Source organism: Lampris incognitus, chromosome 10 (assembly GCF_029633865.1).
Source record: "Lampris incognitus isolate fLamInc1 chromosome 10, fLamInc1.hap2, whole genome shotgun sequence".
In the NCBI taxonomy this organism is placed as follows: Eukaryota; Metazoa; Chordata; class Actinopteri; order Lampriformes; family Lampridae; genus Lampris; species Lampris incognitus.
The window spans coordinates 21,918,999-21,933,900 of NC_079220.1; the positions used below are offsets into that span (position 1 = coordinate 21,918,999).

Consider the following 14,902-nt stretch of genomic DNA (forward strand, 5'->3'; position numbering starts at 1 on the left):
CTGTGTTCCTCCCTCTTCTTGAAATATGTATTCACCACAGCCATTTCCATCCTTTTCGCAAAATCCACCACCATCTGTCCTTCCACATTTCTCTTCTTGACTCAATACCTTCCCATCACCTCCTCATCACCTCTGTTCCCTTCACCAACATGTCCATTGAAGTCCGCTCCAATCACCACTCTCTCCTCCTTGGGTACCCTCTCCACCATGTCGTCCAATTCACTCCAGAATTCTTCTTTTTCATCCATCTCACACCCAACTTGCGGGGCATATGCGCTGATAACATTCAGCAATAAACCTTCAATTTCCAGCTTCATACTCATCACTCTGTCTGACACTCTCTTCACCTCCAACACGCTCTTGACATACTCTTCCTTCAGAATTACCCCTACCCCATTACTCCTCCCATTCACACCATGGTAGAAGAGTTTGAAGCCACCTCCGATACTCCTGGCCTTACTCCCCTTCCACCTGGTCTCTTGCACACACAGTATGCCTACCTTTCTTCTTTCCATCATGTCAGCCAGCTCTCTCCCTTTACAAGTCATAGTGCCAACATTCAAAGTTCCAACTCTCACCTCCACATGCCTACCCTTCCTCCTCTCTAACTGCCTCTGGACATGCTTTCCCCCTCTCCTTCTCCTTCGCCCAACAGTAGCATAGTTTCCACCGACACCCTGCTGGTTAACAGTACCGGTGGCGGTCGTTGATAACCCGGGCCTCGACCGATCCGGTATGTAAGTCTATTTATGATCCGCATATTTGATTTGGCAAAGATTTTACACCGGATGCCCTTCCTGACGCAACCCTCCCCATTTGTCCGGGCTTGGGACTGGCACTAAGGATGCACTGGCTTGTGCATCCTCAGTGGCTGGGTTCGATGATTGATTTTAATTACTACAGAGAAATGAAAGATATCGAGCAATTCATTGTTATCTGGGCTCATGGGGATGTGTTGTGCTTGGTAAAAGACAACCGGCTTGTTTGTTTTTTTCTGGAGAATTGATGATTTATTTATTTTTATTTTGAATATAGTTGTATTTTTTTTAAATAAATGTTACTTTTTAAAATCAAAATCTCTCTCTCTCGCTCTCTGTGTGACTGATGAAGGCTTATCATACATGTTCTCACAAAATCTGAACTCACTCACATGTAGATGCATGCACACACACACACACACACACACACACACACACACACACACACACACACACACACACTTGAGAAATGGCTACCAGCCCGCCGCAGACCGTTGAACACACAGCCCTCCCAGCTGTCAATCACAGCCTAAATAGCTCATCGCCATGGTTACAACATGGTATGCAACCTGGCTGGTGCTGAAGCCCCAGGAAAATGTTGAATGAACCCCCCCATACACCCGGGTTTAATCCCTTGTTCTACGGCACCTCAACTGGACAGCTGCTTGCTTAGTCTGCTGTTACACACATTGTAAAATTGCATTGCAATGGGCAGCTCCCAGTAGCCACCAGTATACGTACAGTTGCACAGAGTAGCTCTTAGTGGAAATGTGCGCGTATATCTGTGGGTGTGAAACGGCGCTTGAAAAAAGGAGTGCATGATATCGTTCAATTTGTCATGGATGGAAAAAAAACCAAACGATGTTTAAAAGAAGCCATGTTTGAAATGATGTATAAAACACGTGTAAAACACGTCCAACCTTAAAACCAATATAGTTGTGTGTCCTGTTCCTGGCACCGTAACTATGCTGCCTTTAAGGCATAAAGATGGGTGGACTTTTATTTTGACAAGACCTTTATTTTGATAAGAAAAGTTGGTGTTGTACATAGTGGTAAGCGACAAGATTTCAGTGGCGAGCGGAAGAAGTTCAAAGTCATATGCGTCGACAATTAGCTCATTAACACGCGCTTGCGCTAAAACGGCGTACACTTTAGCGCGAAGTACGCCTTGCACTTGCAGACCAAGACGCTAATGCTAAAATAGAGAGAGCTACTAAGGAGGCTAAGTTACAGAAAGAAAAAGCCGGCAAAGAAGCTGAATAAGCCTAAGTGGCTCTGTGTGTGTGTGTGTGTGTGTGTGTGTGTGTGTGGTGGGGGGGGGGCAGATGCAATGGAAAATTGTGTTGTTTTGGATGAAGCAGGCCCATCAGAGGAAGACAAAATGGAGCGAACAAGTGAATACATCCAGTCTCATTTTGACCCACAAGTACAAAAAAGCCATCCACCTGCTGATTCCCCAGCGCAAGCCGTCATTAATGCTAGTCCTTCAACATTTCAGCCCCCTGCAAATGACACTTTTCAAGCCAGCCCTAACAATCCTTTCGCCACAAGATGGCGACCCTCTGTTTTCTTCAAATGAGCCATTACTTGCTAATAACACTAGCCACGCTACATTAGCCAAAGAGGGTTTTGATGATGTGTATGTGCCATCAGCAAACAAAGTGGAAAATCAGGCTCCATATGGAGAAAGTGACCGCCGGAGGAATTCAAAAATGTGCACACTGACTTGAACGAGTCTGCACAGCCCTTCCATATGCCAACAGCTAAACACGGTGCACCCACAACTGAACACCTAGCACAGTACTTAGCGCAGCGTGACCTGGTGAGTTCAAGTTTATATCAATTTGATGATAAGCCTGAAAACTATCGTGCATGCGGGTCATCATACATTAACGCCACTCAAGGGTTAGTCTTCACAGCCACTGAGGAATTGGACTTGATGACTAAATGGCTTGGTAGGGAATCCAGCGGTGTTTACGGTCAGCACACGTAACAAATCCAGTCACAGCACTCAAGAAGGCCTGGGAACGTCTCCAGGAATGTTATGCAGCACCTGAAATGATCGAAAAGGCTCTTTTCAACCAGCTTGAGAATTTCTCAAGAGTTTCAGGGAAACACCATGCGACGCTCCGGGAACTAGCAGACTTGCTAATGGAACTACAGTGTGCCAAGGAGGATGGATACTTCCCAGCCCTGTCCTACCTGGATACTGCACGCAGAATTGAACCCATAATTGCGAAACTACCCTGTGCGGTTCAAGAAAAAATTATTTCTGCTGGTTTGAGGCACAAAGAAGAAAATGGAGGACAATTTCCACCATTTGAATTCTTCACCAGGTTCATATGCTATGAGGCACGGAAGAGGAATGACCCCAGTTTCGCTCTTCCAAGTACTAATGGCTTACCTGAAAACCCTGTCAATAAAGGCACAAGGAACCCTATTTTGGTTCACAAGACAAATGTTTCCTCAACAGGTTTGAGCACAAACACACCCCCTCAAGCTATGTAAAGCCTTCAGAGCTTCAGAGGGAGAAGAAAACAACAACGTCACAGCCATTGTCGACTCAAACTGCACTGAAGTTTGTGGTACAGGACAATTCAGCCGGTCTTGTTCTAAGATTTGCCTTGTGAAAGTATATCGCAATGGTCAACCGGACAAAGCAATCAAGGCCTATGTCATCCTGGATGACCAAAGTAACCAGTCGCTGGCAAGGTCCAATTTTTTTGAGCTGTTCAACATCAAATGTGAACCATATTCACAGTGGAACATAGGAGTGGGCAGCCGGGCGCTGCACGGCAGCTGCCCACTGCTCCTTGCTATACAGCTAGAGTGGGTTAAATGCAGAGAAAGAATTGCCCCACGGGATTAATAAAGTAGTAACAAATAAATAAATATTCTTGCTCTCTGAAAACGTGTTCCGGCACAATGGAAATGTCCCAGCAAACATGCCCGTGCGGGCCCACTGTGGGTAGGTGTGGGTTTACTGTGGGGCAATGTGGGCAGGGGCAAACCCGCACTAATCCCACATGGGTCCTATGTGGTTAGCCTATGCGGGGCCCACAGTAGTTTTGCCCTTTGAGGCCCCTATGTGGGCTTATTGTGGGCAAGCCCAACTGTGCTCTTGCCCACAGTAAGCCCATATGGGCCCCATGTGGGTCAGCCCATGCAGGGCCCGCAGCAGTTTTGCCCTTTGAGGCCCCCATGAGGGTTTTCTGTGGGCAATCCACTGTGGTCGTGCCCACACTAAGCCCACATGGGCCCCCTGTGGGTCAGCCCATGTGGGGCCCACAGCAGTTTTGCCCTTTGAGGCATCTATGTCTTACTGTGAGCAAGCCCAACTGTGGTCTTGCCCACAGTAAGCCCACATGGGCCCCCTTTGGGTCAGCCCATGCGGGGCCCACAGCAGTTTTGCCCTTTGAGGCACCTATGTCTTACTGTGAGCAAGCCCAACTGTGGTCTTGCCCACAGTAAGCCCACATGGGCCCTCTGTGGGTTAGCCCATGCAGGGTCCACAGCAGTTCCCTGTTGACAGTACAGTTAAAACGTTTTAAGATTACAACTGCTTTAGGGTAAGCGGTACTCAAACTTTTTATTTACCGCCCATGCCCAATGCTGCATATAGTCAGACCTCTGCAAAAATTACAGTAAAATGTAAAGAAGCTGTCCAAGGTATAACCGGTCCATCCCATACTTAACTAAAACTGCCCATCCAACAAGACAAGTACCGTCTCAACTTTTTGGTTTGTCGCAGCTGTTTCATATTATAGTTAAGCGAAAGAACACTAGTTTTTTTGTTAATTTTTTGTCCCTTAAATGTTCCTATTCTGTCCTACGTGTTTGTGTCCATGTATAAACAGGCTGACAGATAGCCAACATGAAGAATCCCAAAGAAATACAGAGTCCCAAGTTGAGGAACTTTACTGAAGAACTTTGAGAATTCAAACCTTTTTTGTAAAACTGTATAGGGTGGCAATACAGAGAAAGAATGTTTCAATAAACATTGCATAAATTATAAAAATGTTATCACATGTATATGACATAACTACATAACACATGTAAATAACTGCACATGACTGCATGTAAATAATAATTGTAGGCGACATAACTGCATGTAAATAGCTGTACGTAACCTAGGAATTACGAAATCACACATGACTTATGAATGACTTATGAACTAATTGTAAATAATGTACATATAACATAGATCAGTATGCTATAATATGGGCAGACAGAATAACGTGACATTTCTACCACGGAGCTGACACAGCTAACTAGCAACCGAAAGCCTGGCTGGCTAACCAGCTAACAGAAAATGGGAGAAGCTAACGTTACACATAGCTATTTTCATATTAACATGAATACAACGAAGTTCTTATGACGGACATCATCAATCACTTAAATAATGTCGCAACTGAACTTACAGACGATGCTTTCCAAGGCAGAAACGTAGATAGAAGCAATAAACACAGGAGCTGGGCAAACATTTTGTAACGTGCATGGATAAGTAGACACGTTGGTCCTTGACTAAAGGGTCGACTGGTTAACGTTGTCGCTTGCGGTGCAGTAGATACGGGTTCGCGTCCCGGCTGTGGCGACGGTATCTCGGACTGTCCCCCGAATTCGCTACAATATGATACTCCGCATGGAAAGCTGGACTGTACTGCTACCATGACTACCAGGCAGCAAACTATTTCTTGAAGTAAAGTCGCGTGAGGAAGGCTAGAGGGAGCAAATAAACTTCAAAATAAAGGTACTCTTCTCACATTCTAATAAAGTAACGTCACAGTTCCCATAGAGCAGTTCATGCTGTTTTTTTAACCAGCTTAATTACAGATTAACTATTACTCAATAACTACAATTTTAATAATTTTGAACCATCAGAAATTTAGCGAACATACACACACAGCAGCTTACTGTAGTCTCATATAGTCTGATATTTTGTGCATGTGTGCAGTAATAAACTTGACACACTCCATCACTCTAGCAGTACACAAGTAAATATAGCCTATAGCCCTGGTTCAGTTTGGGCTTGGTCATGAGGTGGTGCCAATCCTCAATACTTTAAATACTCCAAGAAGTTGGATTTGGGTACACATGGGGCACTATGGGCCCGTGTGGGACCACTGCTCCCAGCCCAAAGTGTGGGCATACTATGGGCATGCTGCAGGCCCACAATGGGTCCCACTGAGGGCTCACTCTGCTTAGTGTGGGCAGCTCACATTCAGCCCACACCCTGGGCTGAGTGTGGGCTGCCCACTGGGGCCCCACCAGGGGCCTTTAGTGTTGGGCCCACACGTGCCCTGCATTTCATGCTGGTAACAGGGCCCACAGTGGGCCCTCTGTTCCTGCCCACAGTGGCCCCACATGGGCCCCAAAGAGGCATGTTTGCTGGGGTCCGGCCAAAAGGCTGAAGACTTTGTGGTTGGGTCCCTCAATGAAAGTCACAATCCCACCTACATCACCCACATCTTTTCAAGGTAGCAGAGCACATCCCAGAGCTTGACCCTGCTGCTGAGATTCTCCTGTTGCTAGGCAGAGACCTAATTAGAGTGCACAAGGTACAAGAACAAGTCAACGGCCCTTACGATGCCCCCTTTACCCACCGCCTAGAGCTAGACTGGGTGCTAGTTGGAGAAGTTTGTTTGGGGAACACGCACAAGCCGACAATCAGCACCTTTAAGAAAACTGTGCTGGACTATGGCCGTCCCTCTCTCCTCCAACCCTGCACAATGTTTTTACATATCAAAGAATCCAAAGGAGTTGAATCAAGTGCAGCTTGACTTGGTATATATCCGTGGAGACGTTTCGCTCCTCATCCAAGAGGCTTCCTCAGTTCGTGCCTTTGTGGCTAGATGAAGCTAGTCTGACCGGCAGGTGATGAGACTAAGAATTTATCCTCTTGGAGTCGTTGTCAGAGCTATAGATGTCCATGGCTCTTTGTGTCCCGATGTTTACCAATGTTTAGCCAAGCCGGTGCCTTGAACAAAATAAATTATAAAAAGGCCTGTCATGTAGACTCACTGACTTATGGAGCCATCAGTGACTGGGTGACTGACAGCAACCAGAATTAATGAGGTGCAGGAAATTTTATCTCATGAATATTTACTATTTCCCACCCCTTTTCCGACATGTACAACAAAAGGAGTGTTACAGGTCAAACCCAGCAGGCATTCATTTTAAAAATGCAGGCTTTTGCAAATGTCCTCCTCAAGTACTTGGCATTTTTACTTTTTTTTAAAAAAACATGGCCTCTTTTTTCAAACATTACCTAAATTACATATCCTTGTGTGTGTCTCAAAGAATTCCCAGAACCCCACTTCGAGAGCCACCGATTTACAATGAGGAAATTCCCAGTCTTTAAGCAGCCTGAAAGAAAACACTCAATAAAAGGATGGTATCAGGGCCTACGTAAGTGGCGATTAAAGTTAAGTCATGTTAATTCAAAGTACACGGAGAATCTCATTAAAGATTTACCTTTGGTCATATTTTCACGGTCTGCCGACTGCGGCGCCGTACAGCTGCAGTTACGCTCAGCTCCTCTGCTGCGGCTTTTGACTCATTAGTGCAACAGCACCACCTGGTGGTACCGCTGTGCTATGGCAGCCCGGCAGAACAACACGGAGCAGCTGTGCGTTAACATGCACGAAGAATCTCGTTTTGTTAGGCGTTCATGATATAAAAAAGCTTACTAGGACCCTATAATCACCTTATCTGTGGGGTTTTAGGTACTGTAAGATTTAGTTAATGTTCCTTCTCGGGAAACACTCAAGTCAGGTTTCTCTACAAATTAGCTCAAACAACGTAAGACGACAATTAGAGGCAGTTAAGGTGATTCGATTTTGATGTACGTAAAAAAAAAAAGCGATTTTTTTTCTTTTTCTTTAATAACTCGTTGAATGGTGTACAACATAACTAGGGTTAATGAGCTCCCGAGGTAAAAAGATGATTTTCATTTCACGTCTTTAAAATAAAAATGAATTTCTGGGGGTACATATGAACTGTTTGCTCAAACACAGTGTGGGTGGAAGCCCTGGAAGTGCGAACTGACCTACACAGGACCGAAAGACAGGAAATAACTCACATGAGCTAAACGAATAACACTATACTCTTTATTGTTCCTCTTTCTGGACAAAAAAAATCTCCACAACCAATCAAGAAAAACATAACATTGTCATCATTGTTATTATGACACTGAAAACAATGAAAAAAAAACAAAAAACAAGCACAGTGAGCACAGTCTGGTCAGCTCAGGTCAAAGATTATATGCTTAACAGATACGTTGTCCCAAACTAAACCACATGGGACTGGAGCACTTTCAATTCATGATGGATGGAAAAAATGAACATGTTGACAAGAACTTGATGCAAAACGATCGTACCAAACCCATGAGGAAAACACAACTGTTAATGATTAAAAAATATATATATAACAACTTTTAAAACTGACAACCAATTCAACTTAACACCAGGGTCACATTCATCCCATTAATAAAACAGAACAGATGCTCTTGAACAGCAAATGAGTTGTGGCTCCTCTTGACATGTTGATATGAACATGAACTGAAGGGAGCCCAGATTAGAGTGGAGGATTAACCTGAAATAAGGCAGAGAGGAGAGACAAAGACATCAAGTTGCATGGATAAACAGATTTAAAAGACTCTCCTCAATGTTGTGAGAATACCGCCAGTTCATCCCAGCAGGGATCGCTGAACACATCTTTGATGGAAAAACACATCTTAAGAAATGGTTTGAAATATTTGTGTGCATGTTTGGCGAGACTATGAAATGGGGGGAAAGGGAATATGTAATATGTTTCAAGGCTGCCAACCCCTCGCAGGCATGCACAAACACAGGTTTGAAACATTAATCATCCGACACCAAGGAAGCATCAATCACACGTGCAGGTATCATTCACCTGAATACTAGAATACTGACACCAAAGTTAGATGAAAAAAAAAAAAAAAAAAAGTCTAAGAACATTACATTTTTGACCTCATGTTCATTTAGCATTTCAAAGCAACCGTTTTTTTTTAGCATCAGCATTATTCATTAAGTTATCACTTAATCCCTAATGAGTTAAGTTTCAATGATTAAAAACTCCCTGTGCGGGGCCGTCTAAAGGATATCTGCTTTTTCATGTAGTGGAATGCTTCAGATTCAAACTGCTCACGTGCACCTCTCAGTTTTCAAATGTACATCTAAAATAAGGCGTGCTTGATTTCTCCAGCAAGACAATATAATAGCCCTAAAAAGTGGAGATGTCTGGGGGGTACTTTTTTTTTTTTTTACCTCAACACAAAGAAATGAAATGAGTGGTAAGGCTTAGGGCTTGCGAACACCATTTTAAGTCAACCAACATGGGTTTTGAAAAACACAGGTCAGGTAAATTTGTTCCAATCTCAAAAACATGGTTTGGCAGAAAGGTGAACAATGTGTAGCAGTGTACATTCTTGAACAGCTTTGACATTTTAATATTTATCAAGTGGCTCTTTTCCTGCTTCTCTAGAAACCCTGGAATCAAAAACACGGGGAGTAGTTTAGCTAAAGAGCAACGTTTGTGGGCGACAACAATGCATTATGGGTTGGGAGGGTTGAAAAGGTCTGAGGACATTTGGTTTAGGGATCTAAAAAGTCGGAATTTACTTCTTAAAAAGGGCCTTAAAGGATTTAAGCTTTTTTCTTAACAAATACAACAAATTAGGTACAGTAAAATCAAAAGGTACAGGCCATTCCAGACCCACAGTATATATATATATAAAAAACAATATGTAACTAGTATGAAAATGTAATGAAAAGTGATGCATGAAAAAAACAGAGTCCCAAGTGGAGGAGAAAAAATACTACAAGACACATCTCAAAACCCAGGCAACTCCTTTGTCATTTTAAATTATATTTCAAATTTTTCACCCATTTCTGACTAACCCGAACAGAACATCGGACATCCTTGCCGATATTTACTTAAGGTGACAGTAAAGAAGTTAGCTAGCTGGTCTGCAGCACCAGTAGTAATAATTCAATAAGTTTGCTGTTCTATTTCCCTCTTATTAAGCTTCTATATACACACACATTTATAATATCTATGTACAGCAACATTAACATCTCCCCCCCCACCCCACCCCACCCGCTGTCCACACAGTAGCATCTCTGATTACAGCTCTGGGTTGTGTTCACTCGCAACCTTTTTACGTCCCTGAGCGTAACCAAATTTCAAACAAAGAACATAAGGAAGGCCCTGTGATGGCCTGGTGGCCTGTCCAGGGTGTCTCCCCGCCTGCCACCCAATGACTGCTGGGACAGGCTCCAGCATTCCCGCAACCCTGAGAGCAGGATAAGCGGCTTGGATAATGGATGGATGGAACACAAGGAAATGCAACATGAGGTGGAATAAAATGCAAATCTCTATTTTAATGCTGACTAGTTTCTACTAAAATGACCACAGGGAGGGTGAAAACACACCACTAGAGTGGCACAAATGTCCTCTAAACTAAATTGTTCTAAGTGTGTACTTTGGAAAAAAAGACTTGCAGAAATAAAACCCGTATAGGATTTTTTACCCACGGTATGTGCCTCCACCCTCGCTTAACTGTCAATACTGCCATCATCTTAAGTTTAGGGACCCTGAATGGGTGAGACTTCCTGGGAACATTCTATTGGCTCCATGGGGCCAAACTAGAGCAAGTTCAGGAAATAAAGATTTTGTTCAGGCCCAGTTAAGGGAGTCTATTACATTAGGGGTGAGAGTAGAAATGAATGAGATGAATAAAAAACAAAAAAAAATAAAAAATAAAAAAAAACAAAAACTTGCCTGTTCGGTTGGAGCACAACTCTCCCAACAATTAACACGAACTACATTTAACACAACATAGGGTTTAGTGAAGCACCATCGACAAAACAGGAACGCGCCAAACACAAAATTAAACTTGCGAAGGTGCAAATTTCCGCCAAGTCCATGAAACCACAGCGGTACGGCTTGCAGCACAAGTATCTCAAGTTTGGATAATACAGATATGTAACCCCTTTCACCTTTCCAGATCCTTGCCCCCTCCCTTTTTCTTTTTTTATTTCAAATTATTTTACTCTTTTCCATTAACTTTACCTTCCATTTATTTTTTTTTTTGGCGGCAATTTATTATTAAGCTTATACCCGACACCTAAACAACCTTAGGTTATACAAGTAGAACTATGATAAGGAATACAAGTTATAAGAGGAGTCACTTTGCATACCAAACTGCAGCTTCTTCTTCTTCAAAAAAAAAAAAAACCAAAAAGAGAGAAACTGACTAAGCCTTTTACAGTGTAAGGCGAGACCTGTGACGAAGTGATAACCGGATAAGTAAAAGAGACAGCCATTAGAAAACAAAACCTCAACAGATTTACAATGCCTCGAAGCTGCTGCCTGTGAAAACCTGTTTTTTGGAACCAGGTATGACTTTACATGTCACCATGGTCAGAAAAAAAGACACCATATTTCTGGGCAGACATTCAGAATATCACTTGCAATGTTAATTTTCACTACTTCTCTTGCTAGCATCAACAAGCAGTGCCAAGCAAGATGCAACAGTGAATATCTGTGTATGCCTGCCTGTCTGGCACCTGTCCTGTTAAATGCTTTAAAGCAGTATGAACTGTTACACTGATTTTTGCATTTCAGACACTAACCTGACACTCTAGTTCAGAGCCATTGGGTAGCAGGTTCAGTGTTTTGCTTGAGGAGACATCAGCAAAACACTCATCGGTGGGGGTGGAACCCATGACACTGACTGCATGATGGTGTCAGCCCCTAATCACGTTTCACGGCCCCAGAGAGACATTTACATGGCAACAGGCTTGCCCGTAACACCAGTGACAAACAGTTATTTGTTTGAACAGGAAGAAATTTATGGGTTCAAATAACAGTAAAATGAGAAGAAAAATTCCTCTAATGATGCTCTGAGTTGACTGCAAACCTCCTTGAGACCCCTCCTTCCCTCCCTCCCGGATGTTATTGCCGCTGGTTGTTAGGACACCAAGATTCCCCACCAACCATCCCACCCTGCTCCTAGAGAGAGACAAAGAAAAAGATTAAGAGATCTGTTCTTGCTTTGTGACAGGCAGCATAAATAATACCAACATGAAATTATAAACTCTTAACAAAAACAAAAAAAAACATTTGGAGAATCCTAAACAAGACAGAAGTACACAATTAATTCTTTATGGTTTCAAATATTTGTGCAAATTCAGGTGCACTATTATAGAAACTAGATCTCAAGTCTACAGTGTAAAGTCTAAATATTACTTGCAAGGCCTAGATAAATTACATTTAATTCTTTGTACCTCAAATAGTAATAGTGAATTGCGTTTAAATTTAGTGAATTTAATTTACATTTTCCACTTCAGTGTGCAATTCCTGGCACAAAATTATAAGTACGATTATATTAATTATAAGTACAACAACTTAGTTTTGTATAGCGCCTTTCAAGGAACCCAAGGACACTTTAAACTAGATAAGAGTAACAAAAAAAAAAGGATTAAAACAAAGATCAAAAGACTACAGACAATAGGCCATAGTAAAAAGGTATGTTTTCAGTAATCTTTTAAAAATGTCCAAAGAAGCAGCATTGCAGATTTCTGCTGGAATAGAGTTCCAAAGGGCCAACTGCCACACTAAAGGCTCTATCCCCAGAAGTCCGCAGGCTGGTGTGGAGGATGGAAAGTGATTCCATGACAGAATCTAGGGGTTGAGGAGAGCTGAGAGATACGGGGGGTAACAGCGTGGAGAGATTTATAAGTGAGGAGGAGGAGGGTTTTATAGGAAATGCGGGATTTGACTGGGAGCCAGTGAAAGTGGACATGGCTGGGAGTGATGTGTTGCCAGGGTTTGGTGCGGGTGAGTACCCTGGCAGCTGAATTCTGCACAAACTGGGCTTTGCTAGCTACCCCAGACAGGACTCCATTGCAATAATCCAAATGGGAGGTGATGAAGGCATAGATGAGGGTCTCTGTCACGGAGTCTGAGAGTAGTGGCCGGAGTCTAGAGAGTTTTTGAGGTGAGAGAAAGCAGATTTGGTGGCAGATTTGATGTGTGACTGGAATAAGAGGGTGGAGTCCAGAATGACACCAAGTTTGCGGACTTCTGGGGATGGGCAGATGCAGCAGCCAGCCACGGCAAGAAGAAGATCGCCATCCTTCTGGAGCAGCGCCTTGGGAGCCACAACCATGAGCTCAGTCTCATGAGTAAATTTGATGACATACAAATTTTTATTTGGTGGAAACAGTTGACAAGGGATTGTGAGAGGAGCTGAGAGGATGGTCTAGTGCTAAGATAAAGCTGCGCGTCATCAGCGTAGCAATGGAAACTTAAACCATGGTGGTGGATGATCTGACCAAGGGGGAGCATGGTAAAGAAAAGGGGTCCAAGCACGGAGCCTTGTGGTACGCCTTGGTTGACTGGTGCTAGGTTGGAACTGGAGTCTGTGATGGTGACAAACTGTTTTCTGTTGGCGAGATATGACTGGAACAAGGAGAGAGCTACACCAGTGAGGCCTAGGTATTCAGATAAGCGGTTGAGGAGAATGGTGTGGGGAAACACCAGTGTCAAAGGCTGCAGAGGTGTGCAGGGATGAGACTACTGATGGGGGGGGGGGGCGTCCATGTAGCATAGTGGTGTATTCCATTGCCTACCAACATGGGGATCGCCAGCTCGAATCCCTGTGTTACCTACGGCTTGGTCGGGTATCCCTACAGACACCATGTCTGTGGGTAGGAAGCTGGATGTGGGTACGTGTCCTGGTCGCTGCACTAGTGCCTCCTCTGGTCGGTCGGGGCGCCGGGGGGGGGGGGGGGGGATAGCGTGATCCTCCCATGCGCTACGTCCCCCTGGTGAAACTCCTCACTTTCTGGTGAAAAGAAGCGGCTGGCGACTCCACATGTATCGGAAGAGGCATGTGGTAGTCTGCAGTCCTCCCCGGATTGGCAGAGGGGGTGGAGCAGAGATCGGGACGGCTCAGAAGAGTGGGGTAATTGGCCGGATACAATTAGGGAGAAAAAGGGGGGGATTCAAAAAAAAAAAAAAAAACATAAAAAAAAAAAGAAGAATACTGACGTGGCTGGAATCAGCAGCAGTGAGGGGGTCATTTGTGATTTTGATAAGAGCAGTCTCCATGCTATGGTGTGCTCTGAAGCCAGATTGGAGGGGTTCATAGAGCTCATGGTGCTGATGGAGTTGGGCAGCAACTGCCCTTTCCAGGATTTTACTGAGAAATCAACTGGGTCCAGGCCTGGCTTTTTGAGGATGGGGGTGACTGCAGCCATTTTGAAGCTGGAGGGTACTGTGCCAGATTCCAAAGAAGAGTTGATAATGTCCACAATTATAGGGCACAGGGTAGGTAAACATGCCTTGACCAGGATGGTGGGCATGGGGTCCAGGGAAGAGGTGGAAGCCTTGGCCATGATGACCAACTTAGCAACTTGAGGAGCATCCACACGAAAGAAGAGGAGATGCAGCACTTATGTAGGCATGCAGCAGGAGGAGCAACATCCTGCAACTGAAGTGCATGCGGGGGGAGGGGGCAGGTACCAGAAGCTGCTCATGGATAGAATCCACTTTGGCCTAGAAGAAGTCCAGGAACTTAGAGCAGCGGTCAGGGGCACCTGAATGGTGGGGAGCATCAAGGGGTGAAGTAGTCGGTTGATGGTGGAGAACAGTGTTCTGGGGTGATTTTGCTGGTTGCAATGATAATGGAGTACATCTATTTGCATTTACATTTCTAGTTGAAGGCATGAACACTCAAGTGAAAAATTTAACTGATATTCCCTATAGTGTTAACAATTTAAAAAATAAGAAAAAACAAATCACTACACACTTGGGGGGGGGGGGTCCCTTGGGATACTTAAGTGCACACTTTATTGAGCAGCTGAACCAGAGGCTATGCTGTAATTCGACACTAGCAACTAACATCCAAACTTTTACATTGCATAAATTGAGGTCCACTGTTGCATATGGTTCTTCAACCTCAACGATAGCTTAGCCACACACTGGCAACAGGAGCAATTATAAGCTCTTTAACGTTAACATTATAAAATACAAATACTGATAGTGTTTAGTTAAAAAAACAAACAGTTTTTTCTCTAATACCATATACCCCTTGTAAAAAAAAAAAAACACTG

General features: G+C 43.8%; 1 protein-coding gene across 2 annotated transcripts in view; it reads right to left on the minus strand.

Moving 5' to 3' along the window:
• Positions 1–7,859: 7,859 nt before the first annotated feature.
• Positions 7,860–14,902, minus strand: part of casc3 (casc3 exon junction complex subunit) — a 54,765-nt gene continuing 47,722 nt past the window's right edge. Inside the window, exons 12-13 of one of the 2 annotated variants that reach the window (XM_056287432.1) lie at positions 11,417–11,789; positions 7,860–8,351 (exon numbers count right to left, since the gene is read on the minus strand). The gene's annotated coding sequence lies outside the window, so the exon portion shown is untranslated. Of the gene's footprint in view, positions 8,352–11,416; positions 11,796–14,902 lie in introns of both variants that reach the window. The other variant, XM_056287431.1, reaches the window with a different exon arrangement.